Genomic DNA, 18,793 nt, shown 5'->3' on the forward strand with positions numbered 1-18,793 from the left:
ACATACAATGTGACTGAAACTGTGAATTCTGAATCACCTCAGAAAGCTGCCAAGTGCCTTATCATACTGGGAAGATTCCTACAAGTCACCTGAACATAAAAGGAGATTTTAAAAAAATGTTTTAAGTACCCTTGTTCTGTCCATTACTAACTCCACACAAAACAGCTTTTGTTGAAGCAAACTGTGGAAAATAGTACTCACAGTAGGATTTAAAGAAGTTATTGCAAGCCAAATATATGCAAAGAGAAATGGACAAAGGGCCATCAATTGCAGCTGACAAAAATATCCACAAACACTGCAGCAATTAATATGTATTAATACCTTGATGCCAGCCCTGTGACAATTCTAAATCTTATAATGTATGGAAAATGCAAATGTATGCAGGTAGGGTTTTAAGAAGGCAAATCTTTAGGTGGCACACAAGTTCCTTTGATCTTTGCAAGGTTTTTAAATTGTAAATGAGAGGCAACTACTTGAATGGCACTTATGTGTTCAAATATTTGCAGGTAATTCTAATTCCTTCTCCAGAAAGCAGGACTTTGCATTAGTCAGTAATTTATGGTTCAAGAGGCTGTCTTTTAACTTGTTTGCATAATCAGATCAATCTTGACATTTTAAAAAACCTCAGATTACTATTATTAGAATATGTGAGTTAATGATTCCTTCTAAGAGGCATATATAGTTGAGGGTACTTTGATCTCTGAACTTCGGCAAGTGATTACAGAGGCTTTGGGGGAAAGTGAGCTCTTTATGCCAAAAAGATCCTCCACATTACATAAATGTTGTATTAGGTGTTTTAAGAGAAGCAGAGGGATGTAATGAGTTTTGTAAACAGGGAGCTGATTATACCTCTTTGTCACTAAGAGTGTCACAATCCAAATTACAGAAACATATTCTCAAAGCTGCTGTCATGATCTCTGTGTTAAGTGTTCTAGCTCATCCTTCCTTCTAAAGCAACATTTCCCCTTACATTGCCAGACATGTTTCAGATATACATAGTATGGCAGACTAAAAGGGGCCCAAAGTTCCACTCCATAGCTTAAGACAGCAGGGAGCAACATATAAGAGGCTGAAGCTAAGGGCCACTGGTCGTCTTGGGCTACAGTCAGGGCTACACATTTAATAGAGGCAGGCCCATAATACAAGTCCTTTCACACTGCACTGTTACAGCACCATGGTTTGATTTTAACTGGCATGGCTGCATCCTGCTAAATCCTAGAGTTTGTACAGTGGACTCTTCCCATTCATAGGGGTTTGGTTCTACCCCCACCCATGGATGGCAAAAATGCAGATAATCATGCCTCATATTATTCAATGGTGGTGGTAGCCATATCCACATGCATGTTCCACGGTTGAATAATATGGGATACAACCATTTGTAGACTGCCAAATCCACAGTTTGCCAGCCCACCAATATGGAGGATTCACTGTAGTTTGGTTAATGGTACTGGAGGGGCTCCGTGTCTGAGAATTATAAATTTGTTGTTAGCCGCCTTTGAATCAATCCTGACCCATGGCAACCTTGTGGATGAGATCTCCAAAAACCCCTGTCCTCCATACTGCTCTGCTTAGGTCCTGCAAATGCATACCCATGACCTCTTTAATAGAGTCCTCCATCTTGCATGTGGCCTTCCTTTCTTTCTACTTCCCTCCACCTTCCCTAGAATTGTTGCTTTTCCCAATGAGTCATGTCTTCTCATGATATGTCTAAATATCATGCCTCAATTTTATAATCTTGGCTTCCAGGGAGATTTGGGGTTTGATTTGTTCTAAGACCCATTTGTTTGTCTTTTTAGCTGTCCACAGTATCATCAGCACTCTTCTCCAGCACCACATTTCAAAGGAATATATTTTCCTTTAATACACTTTTCTCACTGTCCAGCTCTCACATCTGTACATGGTAATGGGGAATACAATGGCTTGTATGATTCTAGCTTTCATGCTCATTTGTATTCTAAATGCTCCTCCCTTAACCACCAATCCTAGAATTCCATAGAAAAGCAGTCATAGCAATTCAAGTGGAATCTTAGTATTATAAATGTGTAGTGTGAAAGGCCCTCAAAGCTGAAAATAGGGTTTCTATATATTAATATTGTATTAAATTATTTTAATTAAATGGATTCATTGTTATTGCTTACTATTACTTTATTATTCCCCCTTTCCCTTTTTTTTCAGGCATTCTTGATGATATATATATGTGTGTGTGTGTGTGTGTGTGTATATATATACATTTTAATATAGTGATACATTTGCTGTTGTTATTGTTGCGTGCCTTCAAGTCATTTTCTGACGTATGGCAAGCCTAAAATGAACCTATCAAGGGGTTTCTTGGCAAGTTTCTTCAGATGAGTTTTGTCATTGCCATCCTGTGAGGCTGAGAGAGTGTGACTTGCCCAACATCACACCACGCTGCAGCTGGTTCTCTATATCAGTCATTAAATAACTTTAAATAATCAGAATCAAGCCACCCCAAAACATTTTACATTATAGCAGGGATAGCTCACAATGATATATTGTGTCATTAAATCAGTCATTAAATAACTGTGGTATGGTGTTATCCAAAGCAACAGGAATGAACAGATGCTCTATGATTCTAGACATTGTTTAAGTAGGTGACCCAAACCATAAAGACCTGCAAGAGACTTATGGGTGTGTTTTGCCAAATAAAAGACTTTTTTGAAGTAGGAAGCTTTGAGTCCAAAACTGAAGCTAGAGAATGAGGATACTGCCAATAAAGGTAGTGGGGATGATCATTGTTGTTTGTATTTAGGGAAACAAGAGAAGGGAGTATGTTTGGGCACTTTGAAATTTGCTGACAAGGATTTCCACTTTCCATTTGGGAGAATACCCAGGGAGTGCGGGGAACCAAATTCAGCCCATGGGCTGCATGGCTAATCAGCCTGGTTTAGTTTCCTAAACTGGAAGTGCAAGCCTGTGTATTGAAGCAACCAAGGCTTGCAGGGCTGAAGTTCCAGGATTTTTCATTAGCAGTGACAATGACAACGACAACAGTAATGTTTATTTATAATGCCCTTTCCACCAAAGGGTGCAATGTCAGACATATATAATCAAAAAACAGATGATAAAATATTAAGATACTAAAATAATATAGTGATATACTAAAAACAAACTCCATAGCATCATCTGCCACCCCAGAGAAGTGTGATCTCTCTCTTTCTCCCCGGCCCCTCTCTTTTCTTAGCAACAATATATCATTGTGAGCTATCCATGCCGTAATGTAAAATGTTTTGGGGGTGGCTTGATTCTGATTAAGCAATTAAGATATGTTGGGTTTACAAAAGATATGTTCTAGTTGGAATAAAAATTGCTAGAATTATTTTGTCAGTTAGCTGTCTTGAGATTTTGGACTGTTTCTTCAAATTATGGCTGTGAGGATTGCTATCGTAAGTACTTCCATGTTAACATTTATCACCATGGCACATGTCCAGATTGATAAAATTCAATGCAATGCAATTCAAAGCAATTTCTGATTTCAGTAATATTTCATTAAATGGGATGCAGGCCAGAAATTAATTTCATAGGGGATAAATGACATTTCCTAGTGGCTAAGGCAATGTGATAGCCCAGCTGCCTGGAAAGAGCTTAGATATGAACATACTCTAATCAGTGTAGCAAAAATAGATTCCAAAAATTGAAACCAATCACTGAGTTGTAACAGTGGCAGAACTGGTCAGAGCAATATAGAAGCAAACTTTTGCCTTGCAGCAAAAGTCTGTAGGATGGTTTCAGTGATAATCCATGCATGCCTCTTTTTCAGAGGCTTCATGTCTCATATGAAGTATGTGGAGTAGACAAGCACACTGTCTGTAACATACACATATGTGTGTATATGTACATACAGTCAGCCTTCTGTATTCATAGATTCTTTATCCAAGGATTCAACCATCCAGAGCTTGAAAATATTCAAAAAACAAAACCCAAAATCAAACCTTGATATTTGCCATTTTATATAAGGGACACCATTTTACTAAGCCATTATACTTAATGGAAATTGAGCAGCCATGGAGAGTCCTGGAGTCAAACTCTAGCAAGGGCCCACTGTATACACATGTGGATATATGTGTTCAATAGAACTGGGCCAAGGAAAAGACTAAAAAGATGGGTTTAGAACATCTCTAAGGAGTTTGGTCCTGACTAGGCCTCCAGTGACATGTTAGGTATTCTCTCTTTTTAAAGTGTTTCTGTACCTCACTTTAATCTCTATGTATAATTCTGTGTTCTGTTCTCCAGGAATGCTGATTATGTCCCAGGACACCAGGGTCACTCTTCCAAATCCCTATGACAAATGACTCTTTCAAGCAAATAAATTGTTCTTAGTTCTCTCCTACAAGGAATTGAAACCAGAGCTTATCTTCTGTTTCTAGTTAATGTACATGGAGTCTTAATATAATCAAAGGGGTGGGAGATATGAACTTCTAATACTTTTGAATGAAATATTTCATTTAGTTACTCAACTATTTCAGTTCCACTATTTTAGAAGTGGTTCAATAGAAAATGAAATTTATGCTCATGAAGATGGAGTTTATTCACTGGGAGAGTAGAATGATGCCCACAGAAGCAAGCCTTGGAAAGCCATTTATGCAGTTTAGGGCAGCATGTCTTATATATTTTTAAGGTGAGTGTCAGAGAAACAGCAATGTTGCCCAATCAAATGTGCAAAATCAACAATGTTACACAACAAATAGCTATGTGGTTTTATTGTGCAACATTCCTGTTTACTATGTAAAAGTGCAACACACATGTGGCTGCCTGAAAGCAGTCCTTTCTATATCAAAAGCTGCCCAGTTTTCAGAGTAAGGTGCACACTTCTCATTGGAAGAAAATAAATTCCTGAGTGCCTTGAAGATAATGGATGAAAAACTTCTCTGTTGTTTTCAACATCTGTTGAGACTTGGAGAAATCATGATTTATCATCTTATGGCATCCATATTTGCCATCCCAAGTGGTTGCCTGATAGACCAGGCAGGTTTGCACAGCTCATCAGTCTGCCATCAGTTGGGTCAGCCAGTGCCTGGATCTAAACCAATGTAGAGGGCCAAGCCTAACAACAGTAATAAAGTTGTGGCTGAAATTCTGTTTCAACTAATTGACTGTGTTTGCTTATTAAAGCAGAGCCAAACTACCACTGAGTTCACAATTCATCTCCCTAATGAAATTCTCCTTGAGTCCCCAAATTTCTAGCATTACAGCATCTTAGAACTTTAGTTGAACATTTAGAAATGCCATTTAGACACCCAAAGAAAAAGGAGGCAGATAAAGTTAGCCAAAAAAAAAGAAAAAAAATGAGAACCCTTTGAAGGTTGTCAGGCTGATACAGGACTGGCCCAAGGTTACCCAGTGAGTGGGAACCTGAACCAGGCAGCCCAACATCTTGATTGAGAATTCCTGCATGGCAGGGGGTTGGACTGGATGGCCATTGAGGTCTCTTCCAACTCTATGATTCTAACCACCAGAAAACATTGACAATACATTAACTCAACAAAATGGAAAACAAAAGAATAGCCCACAGACTGGAAACACTCAATACAGAGGACACTGGGAATCGAAGTAACCATAGAGCCATTGCATAGGATTGCTCCAGAGAAGGCAGCAGGTCCCTGGACCTGAAGCTAGCGAGGGAGTGATTTAGATACACATCACAATAGATCACCAAAAGACATCACCTTTGATCAATAAAGGGAGTTGTTGAGAGCCGGCAGAGGAAGATGGTGGTATTTGTAGAAACAAAGATCTCTTTTGCCAAGGTGTGAGTGTGCCCTTTGTTTTAGGATGTTATACCTATCTCTAAAGATTTACAGCTCTCGGCTTTGGCATGAGAACATTTGCTGTAGCCATCAGTCTTTTATCCAGACAATCATGGACACATCTACTGCAGTTCCCATCTAATGTTCCTTCCTGGAAAACATTTTGGCACATAGTTAATCTTTTCAAGTCTTTGATGCCTTTGATGTCCACCCTCAAAGCACATTTCACTATATCAATTGGGCACTAGTCTCCCCTGTTCTTTGTGTTTAGTTGGCAAGCAGGCAGCCATGCTGTCAGTTTTTATCTAGTCTCCTTAAAAAGTCAGCAGCACCCAACTTTCCAGTGCAGCTATTGAGTTAATTTCTGTTCCTTCAAGTGGAAGCAAGACTCATCATTGGGAAGTATTGTCATTAGCAAAGCATCAAATCTATTCACCTCTCACACCTGTGTGTGTTGTTGTTGTTCATTCCCTTAATAAACTACAACTAATTTGCATTTGCTTCTGGTGTTCCGTGTGATTTGAACCTGTTAAACATTTGGGTTGCTGTCCCTGGCTGCCTGTTGCCCAAGCGATATTATAACTCTCCTCTGAGCTATTATTAAAATTCCCCTATAAACATATTAATTTGTAGGTGCCATTTTGGGATCCCAGCATTTTGGGTAACACTCTCCCTAGAAGGCAAGATTAAACTGAGACTATCATATTTTGGACATATCATGAGAAGACATGACTCACTAGAAAAGACAATAATGATTGATAAAGTAGAAGGCAATAGGAAAAGAGGATGATCCCATTCCAGGTGGATAGACTCTAATCAAGGAAGCCATGGCCCTGAGCCAGCAAAATCTGAGTGGGTTTCTTGATGATAGGGTGACTTGAATGTTTCTCATTCATAGATCACCATAAGTCAAAGTCGATTTGATAGCAGTTAACAATATCAAATCCTATGAAATAGGTTACATCTTCATGTGTGGAGGGAAGAGAAAGAGAGAGACTGGTTCAAGTTCACCCATAGAGCTACGTGAGTGAGTGAGAATTTGAAGTTAGAGCTCTTCCTGGTCCTAGAGACATTTCTGTTTCTCAAGTTCAAATATGAATTTCACTACTTGTTCTGTATTTCATGTTGACTGGCATCCTGTTGGCAACATAGACAAGCATAAGCCCATCTTAGCCTTTACAATTTTTTTTTCATTACTAAGGTTGGTATTCTCTCATATCCACCAAAACAACCAGAGCCCTCCCAGGACTCGTGGTTTTACTGCAATAATCCCCTGCATGGCCACTGTGGCTGATGGAGAGTGGGTAAAGGTATCAGAAAGGTGCCCTGCTATGTCTCCACAACCAGGATGATTGCTGAGTCCTTGGAGCTGGGTATGGGTATGGGACCCTGGGTATGGGGCATATCCAGATGGTTCTCTGATCCTCATGTTCCTCTCCACTAGCCATGGTATGGCCATTCAGGGGAACCATCACAGGAAAACTGTGAGTCCTGGAGGTGATGAGTAGGGAGACATGGTGGAATGTTGTCTTCAGAAGTCTTACACAACGCCAGACAATGTTGGATCTCACACTATGTGTATAGATTACATGTATACATTTTCTTTTATGATAGATCTTTTTATGGCCAGCTTGCTTGCTGCTACCGTTCCCTTAGTCTTAGCTTTCCTAAAAGCACAAAAGCTTCTCCAACAGAAGGAGGACAGGAGAAAATCAAAAATGATCAGCACAAAGGGGAAAGGGCCCACAAGAGGGAATGCAGATTTTCTGTGCATCCCATTTTAAAGTAATGGCTAATTGATGAATATCAAGCAGCTCACTAAAATAACACAATGAATAATACACATTTTGATCTTAACAGAGTGGGAAACATTTTGCCAAAACTTCCAAATGGAGTTGAAATACATTGCAGTCCCAGAGTGCATTTCATGTAGAGGGAAGCTGATTGTTTGAAAGACATAATGTAAGTTCAGATTGTGTTTTTAACACAAGAAGAAGCGCGGGGGGGGGGGGGGGGAGAAGGTAGGTAGGAGTTTTATTTTAGTAGAAGTGTTTTGCACCTATGATGACTTGATGATAAGAATGTATAGCAGTCCCTGCTCTAATCTTCAGAGACCACTTCCCATGCTTTTGAGTGACAAGATTTATCAGTTAACATTTTTCTTGCCTTGTATGTGAAATCAAATAGTACCCCAGAGATTCCAGATGTAATTTCTCCATTTCTATTCTCTTTCAGTTGTTTTACAGAGTACTTTTCCCATTAACTGTCAACTATTAGCTTTCAGGTCTGTAAGGCATCCTGCATATAAGAAAGGAAATTGGTCAATGATTTCAGTTTTCTGCAAACACGCACACTAAACACACACACAAACACAGTCAGCCCTCAGCATTCACAGAGGATCTATTCTGGACCCCCCTGCCGATACCAAAATATGCAGATGCTCAAGCCTACATTGACCCCAATGATAGCATGGGCACATGGCCACACTGCCATTAGAAACAAGGGAACTTCACCAGAAGCCATATGCATGTGGCTGGGAAATTCATGTGGGAAGGAGATCTCTGGTCCCCCTGAGCTCTGGGTCCTTGCTGGAGGGCACTTTCATCATCTTAAGCCTGTGTGCCTCCTGCTCCTGGCCCCCATCACATGTACACGTGTATCCTCCTTGCCCTGGCTCCTCTTCTGCAGTGGAAGGAGGGAACCCAAAGATGGATGACAGTGCCCACGGACTTGATAGAGAGAGGGAGGACAAGTCCACAGGCATTGCCATCCATCCCATTGGAGGAGAGATGCCTCTTCAGGCACCCTCCCTCTGCCAGAGAAGAGGAGCTGGGGTGAGCAGGATACACGTGTACATGTAAAGGAAGCCAGGAGCAGGAGGTGCACAGGCACATGACAATGACGGCGCCCTCCAGGAGGGACCTGGAACCCCAGATTCACTCGGGGGACCAGAGATCTCCCCATGTGAATCTCCCAGCCACATACATGTGGCATCAGGTGAAGTCCCCTTATCCTTAATGGCAGTACAGCCACATGCATGTGATACCATTGGAGACAACTCAGGGTTGCTGTTTGCAGATACTTAAATCCACAGATGGCAAGTCCATGGCTATTGAGGGTCGACTGTACACACAAATGTAAGTCGGTACCAATTCCAGTATAAGTGTTTGTGGTTTCTTTTTGTAGAAAGAATACTTAGTTTATGTACTAATTTCTAAATATTTTTAAACTACCTTTCAAGAACACTATCATTTCCAAGATAAGCAATTAGGAAAGCTACAAATGGCTATTAACAAAATGAATTGAAAAATGTTAAGGAAAATGCAACATGCAACAGTAGTAGAAATAAAACATGTATGTGAAAGTCACAATGACTAAGCAAGAGCAATTAAGAAGCCACACAGGTGAAAAAGCTAATGTAATTTAGTAGTCTTGAATGTCAAGGACAGAATTATAGAATGTACAATTGGAAACACCTGAGATTCATTAAGTGTACAAGGTGAGATGATGAAATTCTTAAGTATGGGTTGAACTATGTGAACCAATCAGAATGAATGTACACGCCCACTGGGTGGAAACTGACTAGTGGGTGGTGATTAACAATGGCTATAATAATTGCTATGTTTGCCAATGTATTTTGTGGGTAGTTGTGGATAGTTGGAGTGTTTTGGAGATTGTAGAGGGCATTAGTATTTGTATATAGTAGAATAAAGTAGATCTTTTTATATAAGACTACTGAGTTGTCTGGTGTCTTGAGTGAAGATACAAGAGCCAGCAGAATCCTGGAGAAGTTTGGAGACTTCTGAGTAAGAAGAGTGAGAAGGCTTGGAGAGTTTGTCAGGGTCTTCAGCCTATTCTCTGAAACTCTGCTGCTTTAGAAGAAAAGCATTAACCACTGACCAAAGCTGGTCAGCACCGCTGCATAACAAGGTGGTGAGTTAGAGCCAGAGGTGAAGAGCTACAGCTCCCATCATCCCTGACAACCATGATAAGGCATACTTTTAAATATAACAGAGCCTGGAAAGCTTAAATATAATCAATGAAAAATTGGTAACAAAGAAAAGTTTTTCTAGCTGTTATGAAAACCAACCAAAATTGACGAAAGGCATTCTGTGCTAGGCACAGGTAGCATAGGTTCCCTAAGTACTGCCAGGTGACAAATTTGCTATTTCAGGGCAAGTGCAGTCCTGTCCAGTATGAGCTGAATCCCTGCTTTCAATACTTTTGTCTACTTAGCTTGTTTGTCCTCCTCTCAAAAGATCCTTCAAATACTCATTCAGGGGTTTCACAGGCTTCTTGGAATCAGCATGTGCAAAATAAGAAGAGCTGCATGTCATCAATATATTGAGACATAAAAATAGGGCAGTATACATAAAATAAATATTGTTGATGGAGTCCAAACATGTGGGGGGCTTTCCCCAGCAGCTCGATGTTACAAAGCATGGTGCACAGGAAGGATCATAGGAACAAAGCAGAAGTCCTCCGACACCTCCTTTTGAGTGCATTATCACACAAGGCTAAAAAGCAGAATTTTAAAGGATACAGGTGTTTTTGGCCAGTACTTATCACATGACATCACGTTCATCCTACTTTTAATTGATGGGCAAAATCTGGCAGTAGACTCTCAATTTTGCAGCAATTCTGTCTTTGTGTGATAGGTCCTGTCTGCTGTAGTTACACTTCGCAGGCACTTGTGGTGTGAGACAGTGTGATTCTGTTCCTTTCCCCTTCCACCTCATGGTGGTTGCTGCAGCCAACATCTTTCTCAAGCTATCTGCTGAGTACACATTCATACAGCAGCTGGCTTCAAGAGGAGGCTGGCGGCCATGATTGCTTGTTCCAATCCTTCCTCCTGGAAGGCAGTGTTTGGCAATGTGGAAAACAGATCATGCAACCATGGATTAAGAAATAATGCCAAGGTGGTATGCTTCCATTCTTAAACTAATGTGATTGTGCTGGGACATCAGGCTGGTGTAATAAAGTCCTGAGTTGAACCCAGGAGATGGAAATGGATAATAGCATTTGTGTCATTAGGGTTGATGTCACCTGGTGTGGTAACTCTTGGTGTCACCCTCCCCAATTGACCTCCTCCCATTTCACACCATACAGAATCCTTAGTAATGCTGTTTTGCACTAATGTTACTCATAAATTGTAATTCACATATAGCACTGAATGTAATGCTAATAGTTGTGACATAAAGAGCTAGCAAAATTAAAATTATACTGTCAAATTACAATATCATATACACAACCTAAATGTATTTATATATACATAGTGATAAAATCAAAATTTCAAAATTTAATTTAAAAATACAATTTTGCAATTTGCAATTTTAATTTTAAAAAATGCTGTTGTCTCTCCTTTCTCCTTCTGTTGAGCTTCACCCCACTGCTACCATCTCTTTGAGAATTTTAAAATGAAGCAGATGAATGCCGCAGCCCATTTCTGCCAGAAGGAAGGTGTGTGGTCTACACTTTCCACACACCCCTAGTGACATCACTTGATATCTCCTCCAAAGCCAAACTGGCCATGTACTGCTGAGAGGTACAGAGAAACAAATAGCATCACACTCTCCTAATGCATTCTCCACAGTAAGTTACCAAGACCATTTCTGTTCAAACCAGGCCTGACACAGGATTAAAACATATCCAAATAATTAGAAATATAACACATCTCTTGTTGTGTGGGAGAATGTGATCCAGTGACTAGCATGCCTGTCTGATAGTTGACAGGAAATGTCAAGAACACTGTTGTTCCTGAATTATAGCAACGCTAAGAAAAACTTATTATGAGGATTTTTTCAGATGGGACTTACCTTTGACTTCTAAGGTTGAGAAAGTGTGACCTCAAGGTCACCCAGTGACTCTCCATGGCCCCCAATCTCACAGATTCCTAGTTAAACACTGTTCCTTTATTTTATTTTATTTTATTTTATTATTTTTTAAATGTTTGAACTGGACTTGGAAAGGAGAGCCTTTCAAACAAATGGTATATCTTGACAGACAGCTGTACCCCAACAGCACTTCAGGAAATGGATTTGCCTTTTAAGTAGGACATATGACATCATATATGCCTATTCTGGGATGAATTACACCTTACATTTTTAAGACTTACACATACTTCATTTTGGAATAAACACACAATTGCAAAAGATAGTGTGCCTTATACAGGTATATTTGTAAAAGAGTTCAGTTATATTTCTGATCTCTGGCTTGGCTTCGCGAACGAAGATTCAGGAAGGACTCATCCCGTACTTTGTACAAGCGCGTTGGTGACTAAAAAGGCCAATCCGGGACAAACAGGTCCGGTTGCAGAAAGCACAGAGGAAAGTCTCCTTGGGTGATGTTTCTGGGTTGTGGTTCTTTCTGCATTGTCGTTTCTCTTTGAGACTCATTTGGCGTGAGCTTTCAAAAAAAGCTGCAGCATCGTGGATAGTGCGTCTCCATGCCTCCCAATGCGAGGCCAGGGCGGACCATTGTTGATGATCAGTTTGGCCAAGCCTGAGATGTTGTTTCAGGGAGTCCTTGTATCTCTTCTTTGGGGTGCCCCTCTTACGCTGACCCATGGTGAGTTCACCATAGAATACTATTTTGGGGAAGCGATGGTCCTTCATTGACGCCCCCTTGTTGTGGGGGAGAGGCTTGCGCACCCTAATGAAGTTGTGAGCTATGCTGGTGGTGGTATAATAGCCACCGGCAGGGCCTCCCATGCCAGACAGGTCACAACCGAAGGGTCTGACCAAGAGCACCAAAGGGCAGGATGGGCTCTCTAGCCTTATGGCAACCATCCTAGGAGAAGGAAAACTCTAACCAAACCTATGACCCGAGGACCTCGCTGCTACCATCCATGCTTGTCAAGGCCTCAGCAGACGAACCTCTGGTTTAAAGGGTGAGGCCAGTTCTGTGCACACTGCGCTCCACCAGAAAAATCCATTGCACAGGCTTGAAGGATACATATTTCTGATATTCAATCAATATACGTTATAGTGCAAAAATGCATGTATTTCACACAAGGTATTAAAAATTCCTAGGTTAGTTCAAGAAAAATATTTGATTTTAACCCTTCATTCATCTATGCTCTCAGAAGCACCTCATTAGGTTTTGAGCCACTTGTTAGACAAACATGCCACCCACTGGAGGGTGATTCAAAATCAAAACTGATGTTTAATGAGTAAACGTGAAGACATTTGAAAACAGAACTCACAGATAACATACAAAGCATGCCTGGATTTATTTATTTATTTATTTATTTATTTATTGGGGGGGGGGGGCGCTTAACCTGGAAGCATCCTTCAATAATGAGAAGACTGTGGACTATTTGTTTTTACAGTGGTCCTGTAGATATATACTCCTAAACACATTGAGTTCAGTGGGTTATATTCCAAACCAGTTGGACTATGCCAGTGGTCATGTCAGTAGGGTCCGCACTGCTCTCATCTTTTATTCCACACTTTAAAGGAGCTATCCAAACTGCTAAACCCATGTTGCAGACAGAACTTAGCACTCCAAATACAGTAGTTCCTTCAATATATAGACTGAAACTGGGGGTACATCTACATTATAGAAATAATGCAGTTTGATACCACTTAAACTGCCATGGCTCCATCCTACATAATCTTGGGATTTATAGTTTTATTAGCCACTCTGTCAATGAAGGCTAAAGACCTTGTAAAACTACAAATCCTAGAATTCCACAGGATGGCACAAACTGCATTATTTCTACAGAGTAGATGCACCCTAAGAGCAGGTTCACTATCCCACTGATATGGAATCCACCAGCCTCCACCAATTCAACTTAATAGAGAATGTGATGCCAGTTTTAGTCTATATTATTTAGTATTATATGATTATTTTATCATCTGTGCTATCTGCTGGGTTTTTTTCCCTTGTGCACTAATGTTCCAGAGCTTTAAACTGCTCTGGATTCAAAAACAGAGAAATTACAGATAAATTTGTTCCCCTTCCTCCTTCCTATGAGACATAATTCTTCAGAGATTGTACAGATGTAAAGTATACCTGTTTGTTCCAAACTGGAAATCATGTTCAGTCTTGTTTAAGAGAATATTCATCCTTTTTTCTGTGCATTTTTTCATTTATTGTTTAAATAGTTCAGATAAAGTATGACACAAATGTTCCAGTAGATGGCAGCATGAATCTGCTTTGCATCTACTGTGGCTAAAAATCAAACCTAAAGAGAAAACAGTAAAGTGACAGAACTAACTTGTTTGTTAGTACCAACATGCTTCCACAGAGTTTAGATAATTTTTTTGTGTGTATGTGAAAAAAGGACAACATCAATTGAGTTGGGCTGCCAGGGGTTCTATAGAGAAAACAGAAAATGGAATAAAATAAAATAATTTGTAATGCCTTACTCAATTTTTTTTATTCTCTTCTTTTAAAATAAACTGTGTTTTAAAATTTTGAAGGACCACTATTACTGCCCATTAGTATTCAGCAGGGGAAGAGTATGACTACTTTCCAACATAACCAGTTAATTTCTCAGAAGTATGGAGAAGTTAAAATACTACCAACATCCCTGAATTGTTGCTTTGCAAATTCGCATCAACTCTTTCCAGAAGAAACATATATGTCAATAAAGTTTGCCTTGGTCATTTTCTCCCAATAAAATTCTCCTCCCTCTATGCATTTTTATTCATTGGTGATATTCATATTTGCCATGTATTGAGTGGATGTTATTTGGAATTATATCAAGGATATCTTCATCTTTGTCATGAAACATTGTTCTGTTTCTGAATACTGCTTTGAGGAATTTTTTAAAAGTGAATGAAATTTGGCAGTAGACAGCACTTCTGTGGGAGACGTGTGAAGATATTTGCTGACATGCAATAGTATTTGATGTCATAGTATCTGAAGGTTTTGAAGTAGTGAGTATTTGATTTGAATGTATTTTTGATGGCTGAAATATAATGTTATTTGGCTATTAAAACGATTTATCATGTACCCCTGTTGTTGTTGTTGTTGCTGTTGTGTGCCTTCAACTCATTTCTGACTTACTGTAACTCTAAGGTGAACCTTTCATGGGGTTTCCTTGGCAAATTTTGGGGGAGGTTGCCATTGCCATCCTCTGAAGCTGAAAGTATGTGACTTGCCCATAGTTACTCAGTGGGTTTCCATGGCCAAGCTGGGATTTGAACTCTGGTCTCTGGAGTCATAGTCCAAAGCTCAAACTGCTACACCATGCTGGCTACTTGTAGCCCTATTATATTATCTTATATTTGCACATAGGTTGTGTACAGATTACACAAACGCCTAAGCACTAGCACAATTTGTCAGGTTTTAATTGACACGGTTGGCAATATTTGCAATGCTTGCCTTCACAAAACAGAAAAAAAAAATACTGATCTACTTATTCAGTGGCAGGAAGTTCCAGAGACAAGGAATTCTGGGTTTAGTTTACATTGGGTGAAAAAATATGGGATCCTTTTTCCTTTTTAAAAAAATAACCCTGCTCTATTTACTTTGGGATACGGTGGCCTTTGCACAAAAAGGACAACATATGCATAAAAATATAATGAAGTAATTTAATTTTGTTTTTGTTGTTATGGGCTTTCGAGTCATTTCCAGTTACTCTAAGCCAAATCTATTTGGGGTTTTCTTAGCATGATTGTTAAAATATATTTCTAATTTGTATGGAAAATGTTCAGATGTGGCAATGGTTAACTAAAGTTTAAAATGGTTCCTGTTGAAGGCCAGAAAGCCTAGGCCTGGAAGAACAAGTCTTCAAGGACATTTGCTGAGACATAATATAAACAAATGTATTATTGTTATGCTTTTGTGTAGCATGGTGACTTCATGAGAAATAGGAGTGTCCACTTGATGGGAAAGTTGATCTTGTGAGAGAAAAAAGACTGATGTCACATTCAAGCTTCTAGCATGGACTCTGAAAGAGAATAGATGTATAGTGGTCTGCCGTAAAGTGTAAATAGCAACAAAGTTAATAAACCCTCATTTGAGTGAAAATCTGTGTGGAAGTTACTTTGATCCTGAGTAGCTGAGAAGACTGCATCTCTTCCAGTTGGTACCCGTCCAGAACCACCGGTAACAAGAGACATCAACCATCCCAAACATCTTTTTCTCTAACAGAAAGTTCAGAGAGCTTGCCCTTGCCTTCATCTGAGACTGACAGAGACTGTCTTGTCCAATGTCACCCAGTGGGTTTCCAAGGGTGAGTCAGGATTCAAACCCTGGTCTCCAGAGTCATAGCCCATCAAGCCACTATGTCATGCTGGATCTCTTAATTTAAATTAATATATGCAAATATAGACAGGACTGAAGAAACTGAAACAAAAAAAATGCAATTTTTTCACCATTGTGGGGAAGACACTGATTTGATGATTCAGATTTAGAACTCATTACTATCATGGAGAAATGTACAAAGTGTGGCCCTGAGGCCAGATGTGGGAGACAAAGGCTGTATTTGCATTCCCCCAACCCTTCTAGTGTGTCGGTATAGTGTAGTGCTCTGAGTGTTGGACTACACTCTGCACTCCCACTGAAATCAGTGGAGTTTACAACCCCCTGGTTAAGTCAATATGGGCTGGATTGCAACTTGAAAGGCTAAGTGACTGTGAAAGAGGATCTTTCACATCACCACCCCGGTACCTGTCTTTCTTTCTCCTTCTCATCTTCAACCTTTGCCACTCTCAAAACAGGTAAAATTCCTAAGATTTTGCCTGCACTGGAAGCAGCTGACAAAGAGGAAAACACCATTCTTTCATAACTTGTTTTTATTCCTTTAAAATCCTTAATTTTGCCAATCATTCTTCCCAAGGAATAATTTTCCCATCTGAAATTTGTTGTTGTTATGTGCCTTCAAGTCATGTCCAACTTATGGTGACCCTAAGGTGAACCTATCAAGAGAGATTCTGTGGCTGAGAGTTTGTGACTTGCCTAAGGTCACCCAGTAAGTTTCCACAGCCAAGCAGGGAATTGAACCTTGAGCTCCAGAGTTGGAGGCCAGCATTCAAACTATGCTGGCTTCTTTCCATGTGAAATATCCTGCATCAGTCTTGAGGTTTTAGAACCCTATCTCTGTCTGTTATAAGAGATAGGTTCCTGAAAACTCATGTGAAGAAAAGAAGGAAGGAAATGGCACATGGCTGTTTTGCAAAGAAAATAACAATTTCTGCAAAGAAAATGATAAGTCACTGTAGAAATATATTTTCTTCAGAGAAAAGTATGTTTCCTCTGTAGAAAAATGTGATTCTTCTGCAAAAGTACTACATGTGAATTTTGCATAGTATAAGTCTTGAAAAGCAAATAGGCATCAGACACTGGGTGGTTTACGAAGTCTCACAGTGAAAAGAAAATTGCTAAAATTACTCATTGCTTCCTTAGAGGATAAAATTAGTAAAGAATTAAATCCCTCCTTAAAGTATTCTGGATAAATCTGTGATCTGTGCAGAAATATTTCCAGCTTTGATTGTTGCAGACTTTGGGGACAGGGACATAGCCGGGGGGGGGGTCCAGCCCCCCCCCTTCCATTAGATATAATGAATGGCATGAGCTGCTGTGCCTCCACACCCAAGCCCTCGTTATAATGGTGGCACATAGTCTGGAACCCCCCCTTCCCAAAATCCTGGCTACGTCCCTGTTGGGGAAGAGGGGAAAATAATCTTAAAAACTAGTACAAATCACTAGAAATAAATCAGCAGCTGTAATGACATCAGCGATAGCTGTGTAGGCACATGGCACCATCAACAGTGCATGTTTTCCCCCACTCTATATTTGCATACCAGATGCAAAAGTTCAAAATAATGTGGTCATATATCTGAGTTTCTGTGACAAGTCTTTCTTTCTTTCTTTCTTTCTTTCTTTCTTTCTTTCTTTTCTTGTTGTGATGAATTCTTATATATATATATCACTATGCTCTTTCCATCCTCAGTTCAAAATAGCTATTTCTTGGCTTAATACTGGGGCATCTGGCAAAGGAGCAAACAGACTAAAAGGCTTAGCCATTGCAGCTCACTTGATCATTAGCTTTGAAAAGGTCCATCTGCCAGGCAACGAGATTTGTTACCAGCTGCTGTTTATGAAAAATAATGGTGAACTCCAACCTGAAGCCACCAGACAGCTTATCACTACTATATATTATTCCAACAAGACAATATTCAGTGTAAGGATTCAACCAATGTTGCAAAAATAGGTAACTAATTCAGAGGGTCATTTTGCTGAGACCAGGGACATTAGTTAACTGTATAGACATGAGAGATAAGGAGAGAAAATGGATGTTACTTTCTGTTCTCCATTTTAAAGCCAAGACTCAAAAATATGAAATGAAGGGGCAAGTCACTGATTTCCCCCCATTTGCAACCCCAGTGGCTCCAGTTTTCTGGTGGGAATGTCTCCTGGCCGTCTAAAATTAGATTCCAAGTGAGAATGTGAATAAAGACAGGAGAAAAGTGAGTTTGCTCCAGTATTACACACAAGTATACACTGACTGAATAGAAATATGTTTACTTTGCATCATGGAATCTTTTGATCCATGTCCAAGTATGTTAGTCCCCCAGGGTGACAAACTAAGCTATAAAAGGCTGTGAAAGTAGCTGAAGTAGTAGCTTGTGCTATGCCTGGTTTGTTTATCACTTATTTAAATTTCCATCCAATTTTTCTGCACTAGCCACCTAAGAGAGCTAGTCCCAGTAAAGCAATGTTGCCATGTGGATAAATGTAGATTATGACCCCAATATCCATGGGCATCCATGGATTTATCATGGAAATGTGATACCATGGATAATAGTGAACCCTGTTGAAATGAATGACTTCCAAAATGAATGAATGAATGAACTTCTGGTGGAAGCTGACAATAGATTCACACCAGAGGACCTAGTGATTCCCAGGGGTAACACCTCTCTAGGCATTTCTTGGTTCTTCAGCACAACTTTATGGTTGAGAACTACTGGAAGCATATCATAGAAAATGCCTAGAGAGGACATTATTTTTTGGACATGGATAAGTGAAACAGTCATGTAGTTACAGGAACCATAACATATGCTGGAAAAGTATGC

The sequence above is a fragment of the Sceloporus undulatus genome, chromosome 1 (assembly GCF_019175285.1).
Source record: "Sceloporus undulatus isolate JIND9_A2432 ecotype Alabama chromosome 1, SceUnd_v1.1, whole genome shotgun sequence".
NCBI classification, from domain to species: Eukaryota; Metazoa; Chordata; class Lepidosauria; order Squamata; family Phrynosomatidae; genus Sceloporus; species Sceloporus undulatus.